This window comes from Geotrypetes seraphini, chromosome 6 (genome assembly GCF_902459505.1).
Source record: "Geotrypetes seraphini chromosome 6, aGeoSer1.1, whole genome shotgun sequence".
Lineage (NCBI taxonomy): Eukaryota > Metazoa > Chordata > Amphibia > Gymnophiona > Dermophiidae > Geotrypetes > Geotrypetes seraphini.
The window spans coordinates 99,872,478-99,889,018 of record NC_047089.1 but is presented as its reverse complement, the minus strand read 5'-3'; the positions used below and the strand labels follow the sequence as shown (position 1 = coordinate 99,889,018).

Genomic DNA, 16,541 nt, shown 5'->3' with positions numbered 1-16,541 from the left:
GGTGGCAATATCTGAAACATGGTTCACAGACTCTCATGGGTGGGATATAACCATACCAGGGTACAACCTGCTCCGCCAAGACAGAGAGGGTAAGTTAGGAGGGGGAGTTGCATTTTACATCAAAGAAAACATCAAAACAACCAGGATCACCGATGTCAAGTACACCGGGGAATCCATCTGGGTAAACTTGGCCAGAGGCAGAGAAAAATGTTTATACCTTGGTGTGGTATACAGACCTCCAAGACAATCGGAGGACAAGGATGCAGAATTAATTGAAGACATTGAAAATATCACTTTACGGGGGGACGCTGTTCTGTTAGGGGACTTCAACATGCCTGATGTAGACTGGAATACTCTCTCAGCAACAACTTGTGGGAGCAAGAGGATATTAACGTCCATGAAGGGAGTACGGCTTAAACAAATGGTACATGAGCCCACTAGGGCCCAGGCCATCCTAGACCTGGTTCTTACTAACGGGGAAAGCATCTCGGAGGTCTCGGTGGGAGAAACGCTAGCCTCCAGTGACCATAACATGGTATGGTTCAACCTTAGGAAAGGTTTCCCTAAATCACAAACAAAAACGAGGGTACTCAAATTCCGGGGCACGGACTTCGCACGCATGGGAGACTTCGTCCAGCAAACACTACAGGATCAGGAGGAAACTGATAATGCGGAAGCTATGTGGTCAACCCTGAAACTGATCCTACAGGAGGCAACTGTCCGTTACATAAAATCGGTAAATAAACAACAAAGAAACAAGAAACCTCAATGGTTCACGGATGAAATCTCGCACCTCATCAAGGAGAAAAAAAGAGCATTTCTTTCATACAAACATACGGGGAAAGGAGAAGCTAACAGTCAATACAGGACCAGGTCTGCAGCGGTCAAAGCAGCAGTTAGGGAGGCCAAACTACAAGTGGAAGAAAACCTAGCAAAGAACATTAAAAAAGGGGACAAATCCTTCTTTAGGTACATTAACGATAGGAAAAAGAACACCAGCGGAATAGTACGCCTTAGAACCCTGGATGGTAATTATGCAGAAGCGGACTCCGACAAAGCCAATCTACTGAATGAATACTTCTGCTCAGTCTTTATCTGCGAGGCACCTGGACACGGACCTCAGCTGGCAGCAAAACCAAGCGTGGAAGACCCATTTCAGAACTTTGAGTTCACACCAGCTGACGTTTACAGCGAACTGGCAAGACTCAAGGTGAGCAAAGCCATGGGACCAGACAAAGTGCACCCAAGAGTGCTCAGAGAGCTGTGCGGAGTCCTGGCAGAGCCATTAGCCATGCTCTTCAATCTTTCCCTACGGATGGGGAGAGTCCCACTGGACTGGAAAACGGCTAACGTCGTTCCTCTGCACAAAAAGGGTTGCAGAGCAGAGGCTGCAAATTACAGACCAGTGAGTCTCACATCGATAGTGTGTAAACTCATGGAAACACTAATTAAACGCAAGTTAGACATGATCTTGGAGGAGGGGAATCTGAGGGATCCCAAACAACATGGATTCACTAGGGGCAGGTCGTGCCAATCGAATCTCATCAGCTTCTTTGATTGGGTAACTATGAAGCTGGACTCCGGGGAGTCTCTGGACATAGTGTACTTGGATTTTAGTAAAGCTTTTGACAGTGTCTCACACCGCAGGCTTTTAAGTAAGATGAAATCAATGGGGATAGGTGAGACACTAACTTCTTGGGTCAAAGATTGGCTGAGTGGTAGACTTCAAAGGGTGGTGGTCAACGGCACCTTCTCTGAAACATCGGAAGTGACCAGCGGAGTCCCGCAGGGCTCAGTCCTGGGTCCACTCCTTTTTAACATATTCATAAGGGACTTGACACGAGGGCTTCAGGGTAAAGTAACATTATTTATCCCAGGACAAGCAGGCAGCATATTCTTAACGCATAGGTGACGTCACCGACGGAGCCCCGGTACGGACCTTTTTAACTAGAAAGTTCTAGTTGGCCGCACCGCGCATGCGCGAGTGCCTTCCCGCCCGACGGAGGAGAGCGTGGTCCCCAGTTTCTTCATTTCCGCGGAGCAAAGACGACGCATGTGTTTCAACGGCCGTTGAAATTTCAGATTTTGCCTTCCCGCTCGCGAAATTCTTCCTTTTTTGTTCTTTTTCCCTTCGGGTTTCTTTTTCGTTATTTTTTTGTAAAAAAAACAACAAAAAACTTTATTTTCTTTTATTTTTCAGGCCGGCCCCGGCGGGGCCTGTTGCCACCATACAGGCCTCCGGTTTTGATTTTGCGGAGGCCGTGTTTCCCTTCATGCCCCCTCAGCCGGGCTTTAAGAAGTGCCAGCGGTGTGCACGCCCGATCTCTCTCACTGACCCGCACAATTGGTGCCTACAGTGCCTGGGTCCAGAGCATCGGGCTGACACCTGCACCCGCTGTGCTACTCTTAAAAAATGTACTTTAAAAAAATAGACAGATCCAACAGAACATCCTGTTCGGTACCGGGTCTGCCATGGAATCGGCCGCGCCGTCATCGGCACCACAAAAGTCGGCACCGACTACTTCGATGCCGCCTGATCCATCCTCGGGGTCGCTGGCACCAGGTAAGCCGGCTAAGAAGCCTTCCACTTCCCTTGAGCGCCCTCCTGCCACACCGGCGACGCCGGTCCTCCCGGCATCACGCCGACCCCGCAAACGCTCCGCCCCGATCTCGGTGAGTGCCTCGTCATCGGCCTCCTCATCGCCGGGGCATGGAGCGGCATCTAAGGTACCGAAAAAGAAAAAAGCGGTACCGGTGCCTCCTCTGGACGACCGCATTGCGGCCATACTCCATAGTCAATTGCAGGAACAACTTCAACAGCAACTCCAGCACTTGTTGCCCGCAATATTGGCCCTGCTCCTTCCGGTACCGGACTGGCCCGAGCCTCGCACCATACCACCGGTGTCGACACCATCGGTACCGTTGAACACCTCCATGCCGGTACTCGCGGCTGAACCACTTCATCCTCCGGTGCAACCCCGCTCTGATGCAGACCCTCCCCGACATCGAGACCGACAACAGTCCCCCCGTGACCAGGACCGGCACCGGTCTTCTTCCCCCGGTACCGTCTCGATGCGCTCTGGCAAATCTCTCTCTAAGACTCGCCACACTGAGCCGTCCGCACCACCGTCCCGCCCCGTGCACACCGACGTCAGGGACCCGGACTTATGGGAAGAATCCCCACCCGGTACCGATGATGAGGCTTCATCAACAGACGAGGAACCCTCGATGGTCGATACCAGTTCCAAACCTGAACAGTCCTCATTCACAAAACTTCTAAGGGAAATGTCGGTAGCTCTATCTATCCTTTTAGAGTCCGACTCTAAGAAATCCCAGGCTTTCCTTGACGCCCTGGACTTCGAACAACCTCCCAAGGAATTTTTAAAGTTACCCGTACACGACATCTTACGGGAAACTTTTTACAAGAATTGGGAGAACCCCCTCACGGTACCGGATGCCCCTCGAAAACTAGATAGTTTGTACAGGGTCATTCCTATCCCGGGGTTCGATAAACCTCAACTGCCCCATGAATCCCTTCTTGTGGAGTCCACCTTAAAGAAAACCCAGGGTTCAAGTGTCTATGCCTCCACACCTCCTGGCAGAGAAGGCAGAACGATGGATAAATTTGGCAAGCGCCTTTATCAAAATTCCATGCTTACCAACAGAGCTAATAATTACACCTTCCACTTCTCCTTCTATCTGAAGCATTTGGTGCAACAACTCTCCTCCATCCAAAAGTACATCCCTGAGCGTAAGATCCCGATTTTTCAACAGCAAATTTCCAGCTTACTCCAACTCCGGAAATTTATGGTGAGATCCATTTATGACTCTTTTGAACTGACCTCTCGAGCCTCTGCCATGGCTGTCGCCATGAGGCGCTTGGCCTGGCTGAGGGTTTCTGACCTTGATATCAATCACCAGGACCGCCTAGCCAACGCACCTTGTCTTGGTGATGAACTCTTTGGGGAGTCCCTGGACTCAGCTACCCAGAAACTCTCGGCACACGAGACCAGGTGGGATACCCTGATCAAACCCAAAAAGAAGACTCCACCTGCTCGCCCCTACAAACAGCAGTCTTCCTACCAACGCAGGTTTTCGGCCAGACCCCTCAACCCACCTCAGCATCAACAGCCTCGCCGACCACGTCAGCAGCACCAATCTCAAGCACGTTCACAGTCTCACCAACCGGCCAAGCCTCTCCCGCAGTCAAAACCATCTCAGCCCTTTTGACTCTTTTCTCCAGAGCATAGCCAGTCTCCAATCATCGGTGCCTCTTCCTCAACCTATCGGAGGCCGCCTCACAATTTTTCTCAACCGTTGGGAGGTCATCACATCAGACCAGTGGGTACTCAACATCATCCGCCACTGCTACTCCCTCAACTTCCAGACTCTTCCACCAGACAATCCTCCCGTAGAGTCTGCTTCTCATTCCTCCCAAACTCCACTCCTCCTGAGGGAGATCCAATCCCTCCTTCTTCTCAATGCCATCGAAGAAGTTCCCCCAGACCAACGGGGTCAGGGATTCTACTCCCGCTACTTCCTGGTACTCAAGAAGACGGGAGACCTCCGTCCCATCCTCGATCTCAGGGACCTCAACAAGTGTCTGGTCAAGGAAAAGTTCAGGATGCTCTCCCTGGCCACGCTTTACCCTCTTCTCTCTCAACTGGCTATGTTCCCTAGACCTCAAAGAGGCCTACACTCACATTCCAATCCATCTGACTTCACGTCGCTACCTCCGATTTCAGGTACAACACCGCCACTATCAGTACAAAGTGCTACCCTTTGGCCTCGCATCATCGCCCAGGGTGTTCACCAAGTGCCTTATTGTGGTGGCGGCCTTCCTCAGGTCTCTCAACCTCCAGGTATTCCCCTACTTGGACGATTGGTTGGTGAAAGCACCTACGTCTCCGCTTGTGCTACAAGCCACTCAACACACCATCTCTTTCCTCCATCTCCTGGGATTCGAGATCAACTACCCCAAGTCGCATCTGCTTCCCACACAGCGACTTCAGTTCATTGGAGCAGTTCTCGACACCACTCTGATGAGGGCGTTTCTTCCCTCCGACCGCCAACGGACCCTGCTCCATCTCTGCCGTCAGGTGCTCCTTTGTCGCTCTATTCCAGCTCGGCATATGATGATCCTCCTGGGCCACATGGCCTCGACGGTCCATGTGCTTCCTCTGGCACGACTCCACCTCCGGACGCCTCAATGGACTCTGGCCAACCAATGGTCACAGACCACTGATCCTCTTTCTCATCCCATCTCTGTGACATCGTCTCTTCAGCAATCTCTTCAATGGTGGTTGAACTCCTCAAATCTTTCCAGGGGTCTCCTCTTTCATCTGCCCCCTCACTCCAGGATCATCACCACGGATGCCTCCCCCTATGCGTGGGGAGCTCACCTGGGAGATCTGCGCACCCAGGGTCTCTGGACTCCTCAAGAGCGTCTACATCACATCAATTTCCTGGAACTGAGAGCCATGTTCTATGCTCTCAAGGCCTTCCAGCACCTTCTCTACCCTCAGGTTCTTCTCCTGTGCACAGATAACCAAGTCGCCATGTATTACATAAACAAGCAAGGCGGCACCGGATCTCCCCTCCTCTGTCAGGAGGCCATCCGCATCTGGACCTGGGCCACGGCCCGCAGTCTCTTCCTCAAGGCCGTCTATATCCAGGGCGAACAGAACTCCCTGGCCGACAATCTCAGCCACATCCTTCAACCTCACGAGTGGACCTTGGATCCTCCCACACTCCACTCCATCTTCACTCTCTGGGGCACTCCTCAGGTGGACCTCTTTGCAGCTCCTCACAACCATCAGCTGCCCCAGTTCTGCTCCAGACTCTATTCTCCTCATCGTCTGGCCCCAGATGCATTCCTGCTCGACTGGACGGATCGGTTCCTCTATGCCTTTCCTCCACTGCCTCTGATGTTGCGGACGTTATTCAAACTCCGCAGGGACAGAGCCACCATGATTCTCATCGCTCCTTGGTGGCCTCGCCAACACTGGTTCTCCCTCCTGCTCCAGCTCAGCTCCAGGGAGCCCATGCCTCTTCCTGTGTTTCCTACTCTACTTACACAGCAGCATCAGTCTCTACTACATCCCAACCGGTCCTCGCTCCACCTGACAGCTTGGTTTCTCTTGGGCTGACCTCTCCAGAGAATCTGTCTCAGCCTGTCCGTCGCATTTTGGATGCCTCCAGGAAACCGGCCACCCTCCAATGTTACCATCAGAAGTCGACCCGGTTCTCCTCTTGGTGTCTACTGCATCATCACGATCCCACCTCATTAGCGGTGGAAACTGTACTGGACTATTTGCTCTCTCTGTCCGACGCTGGCCTCAAGTCTACCTCAATCAGAGTCCACCTCAGTGCCATCACTGCGTTTCATGAGCCTATCCTCGGAAAACCTCTCACGGCTCATCCACTGGTTTCCCAGTTCATGAGAGGCCTCTTCAATGTCAAACCACCTCTGAAGCCTCCTCCTGTCGTCTGGGACCTGAATGTGGTTTTATCAGCCCTCACTTTGCTCAAACTTCTAACATGGAAGGTGCTTTTCCTCATTGCCATCACCTCTGCCAGGAGGGTTAGTGAGATGCACGCACTGGTCGCCGATTCACCGTTCACTGTTTTTCACCATGACAAGGTGGTTCTGCGTACCCATCCTAAATTCCTTCCCAAGGTGGTCTCGGCTTTTCACCTCAACCAGTCCATTGTGTTGCCTGTCTTTTTCCCTAAACCCCATTCTCATCCTGGGAAACAGGCGTTGCACACGCTGGATTGTAAGCGTGCCCTTGCATACTACCTTGACCGTACCAGAGCTCACCGCTCGTCCCCTCAGCTCTTTCTGACCTTCGATCCTAACCGTCCAGGTCGTCCTGTCTTTAAACGGACGCTTTCCAACTGGCTTGCTGCCTGTATTGCGTTCTGTTATGCTCGGACCGGTCTCTCACTGGAAGGTGCTGTCACGGCCCACAGGGTCAGAGCTATGGCAGAGTACAGACAGTCCCCAGGTTAAGAATTAGTTACATTTTTGGGGGGCGGGGCTTGTCCGACATGGCAACCAGACGCGCTGAGTGCTCTCTGAGGCGGCAGGCTACTTACAGCGACAACATTCCTCTCAGTGATCTAAATCAGTGTTCTTCAACCTTTTTACACCCGTGGACCGGCAGAAATAAAATAATTATTTTGTGGACCGGCAAATTACTAAGACCGAAATAAAAAAAACACATTTTCGCCCCATCTCTGCAAGCTCGGTCCCCACAAACCATCTGATCCCATCTGCACAAGCCTCAGTTATGACATCAGAGAAAGGGCGGGACCGCCGGAAGAGGAAGCAGCGCAGCAAGGCTCAGAGAAGGGGCAGGACCGCCGGCAGAGGAAGCAGCTGGGCTCACTGGCATCCGGAAACAAGGTAGACAGCTTCTCCATGAGGGGGGGGGAGGCTGTGGGGGTGCGAGCGGTTCTTCGGGTGGGAGTGCGAGCGGTCCATCGGGGTGGGAGTGCGAGCGGTGGGGGTGTGAGCGGTCCTTCCGGATGATGAATCGGGCGTCGGGCGGGGTGGGAACTATGTAAAAAAAATTTTATATAGCGCGCTCACGCATATAACGCGCAAGGTTATTCATGGTTTGTAAAATCGTGTATAACGCGCGCGTTATATGCGTGAAAATATGGTACTTAAATACAATTGCTCATCCAACTTTGCCATCCCATCTCAAAGAGGAACTAGAGAGTCAGATAACCGTGCAGGAAATCAATCCACTATCCGAACACTTCCATCTAATAAATCTCCAGACCCGGATGGCATTACTAGTGAATTTTATAAAGTCCTATCCACACAACTCAGCCCCCACTTACTGAAATATTTCAATTATATACATTCACATCCCGATTTACAACATAACTTCATGGAAGCCAACATAATAATATTCCCTAAACCAGATAGGGATCCCACTAAAGTGGGCAATTATAGACCAATATCTTTACTTAATTCGGATTATAAAATACTTGCGAAAATTTTAGGTAACAGAATAAATAAAGTTATACATCTACTCATAGCTCCTGACCAAGTAGGCTTTATCAAACAACGCTATATAGGAGACAATTTACGCATTTTTCACAATATCTCGGGTTGTGCAAAAGTATTAGCTGAACCTGTGGTAGGACTTGCAATAGACGCTGAAAAGGCATTCGATAGGGTCGAATGGCAGTTCCTACTACAGGTTCTTAAGTGGTTTCATTTTGGTGAAGATTTCATGGATACGCGCATTATACTGGAAACCACACTCTAGAATTTTAATCAATAACTCACTCTCTAATCCAATTACTTTACATAGGGGAACAAGGCAAGGCTGCCCTCTTTCACCTCTCCTTTTTAATCTTTCGTTAGAACCCTTGATATCTGCAATTAGACAATCGCCTTCCATACAAGGAATACCTTCAACACCCCAAGACGTTAAAACAGCAGCATATGCTGACGACATTATGCTTTTTCTTAAAAATCCTCAAGATTCTCTGTTTGCACCCATCCCCCTGACGGAAATATACTCGTCTTTCTCAGGATATAAAGTAAATTGGAGCAAATCAGTCATCTTTCCACTTAATGACTATGCTTCATACTCTGACATACAAAATTTTTCATTCTCATGGTCCACTTCGCCTATAAAATATCTTGGTGTATATGTGCATAAAGACCCTCAAGTTGTTATGGACTTCAATATCACTAAATTGAAAGAAATGATAAATAGTACCTTATCACAATGGTCTCCACTATATATTACTTGGTGGGGTCGTATTTCCGCAATCAAAATGACTCTATCCCCTCAAATTCTATTTAAACTCATCATGCTTCCAAGCTTATGTAAACCACAATTGTACAAATGGATAGACAGTCAATTAACTTATTTTATATGGCAGCATAAAAGACCTAAAATAGTGCTCAGCAAATTGAGAGCAGCAAAATCCCTAGGGGGGATAAATTTTCCTGATTTTTATAAATATCATTTAGCCTCCTTAGCCAAATATGGTTCCTACTGGATAACATATAGAGCGTCAGATGATCCTTTTGTAATCCCTTCTTGGTTAAACTTGGAAGTTTCCATTAGTAAACCAATTCCTATATATGCTCTTCCTACTATGACTATGCATAAATGTCTCAAGAATTTCCCTCTCTTCCCAGCGACTCATTCTGCACTTCGAGCATTTGATAAGGTAGCAGTACATTCCATCTTTTCCCACATGGATATGACCCGCTGGAACAATATGTCATTGAAACTAAACAAACGATGTTTGAACTGGAAGAAATGGAAAGATGCAGACTGTGTGGCAAGTTTGGTCCCTTTTTAATGGATCTGAGTTATTGCCCTTTTCCAAATTCTGTGAATCCTTTCCATCTCTCTCAACTAAGAAACATCAATGGTCAACTCTATCCTCTCTTCTATCCAATATACACTTATCTGATACCTCGTCCATCTATATATGGAGTACTACGACTATAGATATAGGAAAAGCGATGTCATTTTATTATAAGATCTTAAGAGATTTCTATTATAAATCATCCCCGGCCATTGTTGACAAATGGTCCAAAGATTTAGATGGAGTGTTGACTGATATGGAATGGTGTAGATTATGGTCAAAAATTAACAGACCCTTATTATCAGCTACAGTGTTCTCCCTAGAAATTTTTTCCAGCCGGGTGGCATGAAAAAGTAGCCGGGTGGGGCGGGATGGGGAAATTTGGTGGTGGGGAAAATTAACCCCCTCTTTTACTAAGGTGCGCTAGCATTTTTAGCGCGCGCAAACCCCTGCGCTACGTGGGAAAACTAGCGCCAACTCAATGCTGGCGTTAGCATCTAGCGCGCATGGCAATTCCTCCGCGCGCTAAGCACACACTAAAACCACTATCGTAACTTAGTAAAAGGAGCCCTAAATATATACTATTTTTATTAGTTAATTCTTATTATTATTTTCCAATGCTCAATATGACTTCCTTTTTTAAGGTTTGACACTTGTGCCAGAGTATTTTTACTAAATTTAAGAAGTATTTGCCCTCTTTCAAATGATATAGAGGTTTAAAAAAGGGAAAGGCATTAATGAAGTCATTAGGTTCAATCTAGCCATTTATTTCTGCAAGAATTTAAACAACTAAAAAAAAAAGATAAATATAGCTCATCCAGTCATACAAGAAATGGCTCTACAGCAGTGGTGCCCACACTTTTTGGGCTTGTGAGCTACTTTTAAAATGACCAAGTCAAAATGATCTACCAACAATAAATTTTTTAAAAAAACACAAAGCACACTGTACGCAGAGAAAATGTTAATTATCATTTATATTCCGCGGGTTTTCAAAGAGGTCAAGGCAGATGATTCTATGCAATGTCACCTGAGGAACAACTATACAAAAATAGACAAATATACCCCCTCCCTTTTTACTAAATCGCAATACTGGATTTTAGAGCAGGGAGATGCACTGAATGCCCTGTGCTGCTCTCGATGCTCATAGGCTCCCTGCACTAAAAACCGCTATTACGGTTTAGTAAAAGGAGGCCATAGTGCAAAATATAGACAGCAGATATAAATTCTTAAAACAGACACATTTTGATCACTAAACTGAAAACAAAATCATTTTTCCTATCTTTTTGTCTGGTGATTTCATGAGTCTCTGTTTGCACTTCCTTCTTCTGACTATAAATCCAATATTTTTTTTCTTTCTGCCCCTCCCCTTTTCTTTCTGTCTCTCTTTCTTTCTCTCTCCCCCTGCCCCCTCAAGCCATCGTGCCAATTTCTCCACTTTCCCGATTATTTCCCTACCCCCTAAACCACCATGCCGATTTCTCCCTGCTTCCACGAGCCAGACCAGGAATGTAAAAGCGCCGGACTCACAAGACTTCACCTCTGATGTCATTTCTTATGTCGGAGAGGAAGTTCCAGGCCAGCCAGGCAACGATTGGCTGGCCCAGAACTTCCTCTCTGATGTCAGAATTGATGTCGGAGGTGAAGTCTTGTGAGTCCGGCGCTTGTATGCGTCTGGCCTGGCTCAGGGAGGCAGGAAGAAAAAGATTGCCAAGGCAACGCGATCGACTCACATTGCCTTTGCAATCTACTGGTCGATCACGCTCAACCATTTAGACACCCCTGCTGTTATGGTATCCTGTCCTGACCTGAGGAAAGGGGTTTAGTCCCCAAAAAACTGCCTTATTTCCATTTCCTATTTATAAACTTTAATCAATAGATACAATACTACTTGATTCTATGTAAAGCAACCAAAAAAAATTTTTCTACCTTTTGTCGTTTCTGCTTTAATCATCTTGTCTTCACTCTTCTTTCTAGCCAGCATCTGTCCGCTCTGTCTTCCATGCAGCATCAGCCCCTTCCATCCACTGTCCGCCCTCTCCCCGTTCCATATGGCATCTTCCCTCTTTTTATGCTCCTTCAATAAACTGTCTGTCCTATGCCCCTTCTCTTCTCCTTTGTACATGATTGATTTCAGCTCTGCCACCTCTCCATTTTTCTCTCTCTGTCAACACCCCGTCCCCTATGCTCTGGCAACTCTCTCTTCTTCTTTCTTTCTTTCACACCCCACAGTCTGGTATCTTTCCTTCCCTGATTCTCTGGCATCTCACTTCTTTCCTTTTCTTCCATCTCTCCCTCCCCCTCCGTGCTCTGACATCTTCTCCTTCCTTTCCCCCTTTCTTTTCCCTTGGTCTGGCATACTTTCCTCCTTCCCTCCAATTCCTGGCATCTCGTTTCATTCCCTCCCTCATCTTCTTTCTCCCTCCAGTTGGGTGCAGCAAGTCTCTCCCCCTCTGCTCCCTTTGCTCCTTCTGTTACCCAAGGCCTGGCATCATGAACTTCTTCAGGCAGCAGCATTCACAATTCGATGCTGTTGCCAGCTTCGGGCCTTCTTCTCTGTCGGGTCCTGCCTTCATAGAAACAGAAGTAGGCAGGACCCGGCAGAGAGGAAGGCCTGAAGCTGGCAACAGCAGTGAATTGTAAATACTGTTGCTAGCCGAAGAAGTTCATGACGCCAGGCCGAGCACCCAGGGCACTGCTACTCTCCCCCCCCCACAACCTCCTATCTCTCCCTCCCTCCCATCATGAGACTTTAAACAGCACTGCTCTACTCTAAGCAGGCTGCTTCAGGGCTTTCTCCTGCCGTGATTCCCTCTGGCATGTCACTGATGAGGGAAGGAGAGAGAGATAGGAGGGTCGGATTGGGTTTGGGGGGGCACCTGGGATGATGATGAGGCTGCTGCTGCTGCCAGCGAATCCAGCAAGGGTGAGGCCCCAAAGCACAGCACTGACGGGTCCCCCCTGACCATTTCAGGCCCTAGGCCTGTGCCCATCCTTTAATCTGGCCCTGCTCCCCCCCCCATATGCCCTGACATCTCTCCTTTCCACTTCATGTTATGGTATCTCCTTTCCCTCCCTCCCATGGTCTTTGCATCTCTTTCCTCCTTTTCCTGATCTTCCTTCTTCCTCCTTCCCTCTCTTTCCCCAATTGGGTGCAGCAGCATTTCTCTTCCCCTCCCACCATTGGGTACAGTAGTATCATCAGCATTTCTCTTTCCTCCCCCCCAATTTGGTACAGCAGAAGCAACATTTCTCTTCCCCCTCCCCCCCTAATTGGGTGCAGCAGCATGACTCTTCCCCCTCCCCCTATTGGGTACAGCAGCATCATCATCAGCGTTTCTCTTAAACCCCCCCAATTGGGTACAGCAGAAGCACCAGCATTTCTCTTCCCCCATCCCCTCTTAATTGGGTACAGCAGCATTTCTCCTCCCATTCACCCCCCCCCCCTCCGTCTCACACACCCGGCAGATTCGCTACAGACAAAGGCAAGTTGCAAGTTTCCCTTCGTCACTGGCCTATCTCCCAAAGGTCAGCAACAGAGGGAAGCTTACAACTTGCTGCTCTTGCTTACTTCGGGCCTTTCTCGTTGCCGGGTCCTGCCTTTGCGGAAACAGAAAGTAGGCAGGACCCGACAGCGAGAAAGGCTCGAAGTAAGCAAGAGCAAGTAAGCTTCCCTCCGTGGCTTGCCTATCTCCCACATGCTCTAGGGCTCTAATGATCCGTGCCGGCTTCTCTTCCCTACCCCCCCCCCCCCCCCCCCCCGACGTAACTTCCGGTTTCGGAGGGAAGCCGGGTTTGAGTTGCTTGCTGGGTTTTGTTTTGTTTAAAGTCAGGCGGGAGTCTTTTGGCGGCTCTTCAGGCTGCACGTTAAGCAGTGGTGGCAGCAGGATTCGGCAGATGACAGCCGGGCGGTAATGTAAATTTGCTGGGTGGAGCGCCCGGCTGAAAAGCGCTGGGGAGAACACTGAGCTAGTATGTCTCAATCACTTCTATTTGTAATGTGGAGAGCGATATGGACTCCATATAAAAAGAAGAAAGCAAACCTCTCTACTGATGATAATTGCTGGCATTGCTTACAATCGCAAGGATCGCTTAGTCACATGTTATTCTCATGTCCTCTTATTAAACCTTTTTGGAAGCAGATTTGGTCCTTTATATGTCATATTACTAAATGTACTACTGATCTCTCCTTTGATATTATTATTAAGTGCTCTCTTCATCCCTGCTTTAAATCCAGTCTATGCAAAGACAAGCTGATTGACATTATGATTTCAGTAGGTATTCAACATGTCCTTCAAAATTGGAAGTCGGCGTCTCGTCTAAATTTCACCTTTTGGTGGAATTCCTTATGCCTATATAAAAGATTTGAACAATATGCAGCTGAAAAAATGCCACAACGACAGAAACTATCGACCCAATCTCTTTGGGCTCCCATTGATGTTTATATTCAATCTTTATGATACTTTCAATATGTATATTATATTTTGCTTTTGAATATCTGATTTGTTTGCTATATTGTACTTCAGTTTCACCATGACTTTTGTGAACTGTACAAGTTGATGTATGTTTTCTGTTTCTGTGTGATTTTATAATAATAAACAGATTGGAACTAAAAAAAAAGAATAAGTTACATTTTTAAAGCTGTTCTTGGCGGATTTGTATGTATCTCAGAACTTGTAGATTTTAAGGTTCTTGCTGCTTACCTCTGCTCCCAGCTGAGAAAAGGGTCAGCTGTCCCTACCAGTGTTTCCTCTAAGGCAGTGCTCTTCAACCTTTTGACACCTATGGACCGGCGGAAATAAAATACAGTGGTACCTCAGTTTACGAGTGCACCGGTTTGCGAGTGTTTTGCAAGACGAGCAAAACATTCGCAAAATCGGCGCCTCGGAAACTGAGCGTGCTTCGATTTGCGAGCGCCTCCCCCCACGATCCAGCACCCCCCTGCCGCCATCAGGCCCCCCCCGCCGCGACCTGAGGTCCCCCCAACCCACCCGAACCCTCTTCTTACTTTTCTGTAGCCTCCGCAGCGGCACCAGCATCAGCATGTCCATTGCGTGCCGGTGCCTGAAGATCTGCTTCATGTGTTAGGCCTTAGAGTTCATGTTCGACGTGAGAGTTCACGTTTGACGTGAACTCTCAGGCCCAGCACAGGAAGCAGATCTTCAGGCACCGGCACCGCGCACAGGACATGCTGATGCCGGTGCCGCTGCGTAGGCTACAGAAAAGTAAGAAGAGGGTTCGGGTGGGTTGGGGGGACCTCAGGTCGCGGCGGGGGGGGGGTGCCCAATGGCGGCAGGGGGGTTGTGGATCGCGGGGGGGAGGGTGCCGGTTCTCGTGGGTGGGGGAGCAGCGCTGCTGGCCTGGAGGGGGGGAACCTATCAAAGCGAGTTTCCATTATTTCCTATGGGGAAACTCGCTTTGATAAACAAGCATTTTGGATTACGAGCATGCTCCTGGAACGGATTATGCTCTTAATCCAAGGTACCACTGTAATTATTTTGTGGACCGGCAGTTGAAGAACACTGGGCTAAATCGTAGGCTAGACCCCTCCCATCTCTACCCAATTTCTGCCTGCAGACCCTGCCCCCATAATAGTACTAATTGTAACACCACTTTTTCCATTCATTTGTCATATATATGTACACACAATATAATCGTATTAACAACACAAACTACACAAACTACACTAAACACACTGTATGCTTCTCAGTATTCATTCCTCCAGAACCCAGATAACCTCATGCAAATACGGGACCAAAAACTAAAAGTACTAATATATACAAACAAACTCTAAGGTGCAAGACTCTGCATGCAGTACAACCCCAGAGGAAGAGAAACATGCATTTCTTCCTGAACAGACAGCACATGTAAATCAATCACTAAATTAAAAAATAAAATTATTCTCCCTACCGATGTCTCCCTCCCTCCTTGCTGTGCCTTGCCTTCTAGCCTGTCCCCCTCCCCCCGTGTTATCTTCAGGCCGGCTCCCTCTTCCTCAGTACTGCATTGCTCAAAGCCGTGGGCAGCGGCTCCTCGCACGTCCCGTACCTCATATGGAAGCCTTCCCTCTGACATTGCGATGTCAGAGAAAAGGTTTCTGGTTCAGGCACAGGATGCGCATAGGAGCCTCTGCCCACGGCTCTGTGCACTGCAGCACTGAGGAAGAGGGAGCCGGCCTGAAGAAAACGCCGCATCCATCGCACCATGGACCGGCGGCTGAAGAGCACTGCCTGGGGCCCGATGCATGTGCCGGCCCTGTGGACCGGCAGGAAATTTCTGCGGACCGGCACCGGTCCACGGACCGGCGGTTGATGAACACTGCTCTAAGGTACAGCATGTGCAACCACATACTGTTCTTAATGTGCCATGCATCATTCCTGAATCTGCTGCAGGAAAAGTGTTGGAGTCTTTGCCACTGAAAATACTGCTCAGTGAAATCAAATGAAGCCGCAACCACGTCTTTAACTTGGGCACAGCCAGTACTTAAAATAATGTCTTTGAGCTTATATATTTAACTTTAAATTTATCTTTCCCCAAGTTTCCAAGCAATGCAGATCTTTCTGACTCTGGAAGTCCTCTCACCTTTTCTTACTAGAGTGAGATTTCTGTGCCCTTTCTTGGCTGAGGCCTTTTCCTGAATGGCACGTTCCCTTTACTTGAGACTGGTGATCTTCTTCAATTGGCTGGTATCAAGGAAATTCCATATTTATATAGGGGTTTGTGTCTATAGACAGTTTTGTAATTTGTCTGGTGAAATTAGGTGCAGCCTTGCTGGTATTTTATGATTGATCCAGACCTTAAAGACAAAGTGGACTGACCCTATCATGGACTTAGATTTGCTGTTATTGTGCAGGGCTGGTACATATATGTGAAGAATGCAGCTAATCATGCATCTCCTCCTGGCACATGATATTAATTGTTTACTTGCAGAGATGTCTGAACATTTATATCAGTTAATATTTTCTTCTAAGCTCAGATTCAGAGGTTCTGCTTCAGAGTCCCTTGTCCTAATGTTCTATCACCTGTTGTCCAAATAAAAGAAAAAATAGAGACAGTGTCTGTTTTGGAGACCTTGTTTTGATTGGGCTGGTTTATCACTGAGCAGAGTACCCTACCACCATGGCTTCTGTTTGAGTTAATAGTGAGGCATTTGAAGTTAACATACATATTTTGTGTTTTTCAATGTGTCATAA

General features: G+C 48.1%; 1 protein-coding gene across 7 annotated transcripts in view; it reads left to right on the top strand.

Moving 5' to 3' along the window:
* RBM26 (RNA binding motif protein 26) overlaps window positions 1-16,541 on the top strand; it is a 946,655-nt gene that overhangs the window by 74,611 nt on the left and 855,503 nt on the right. The window lies entirely within an intron of this gene.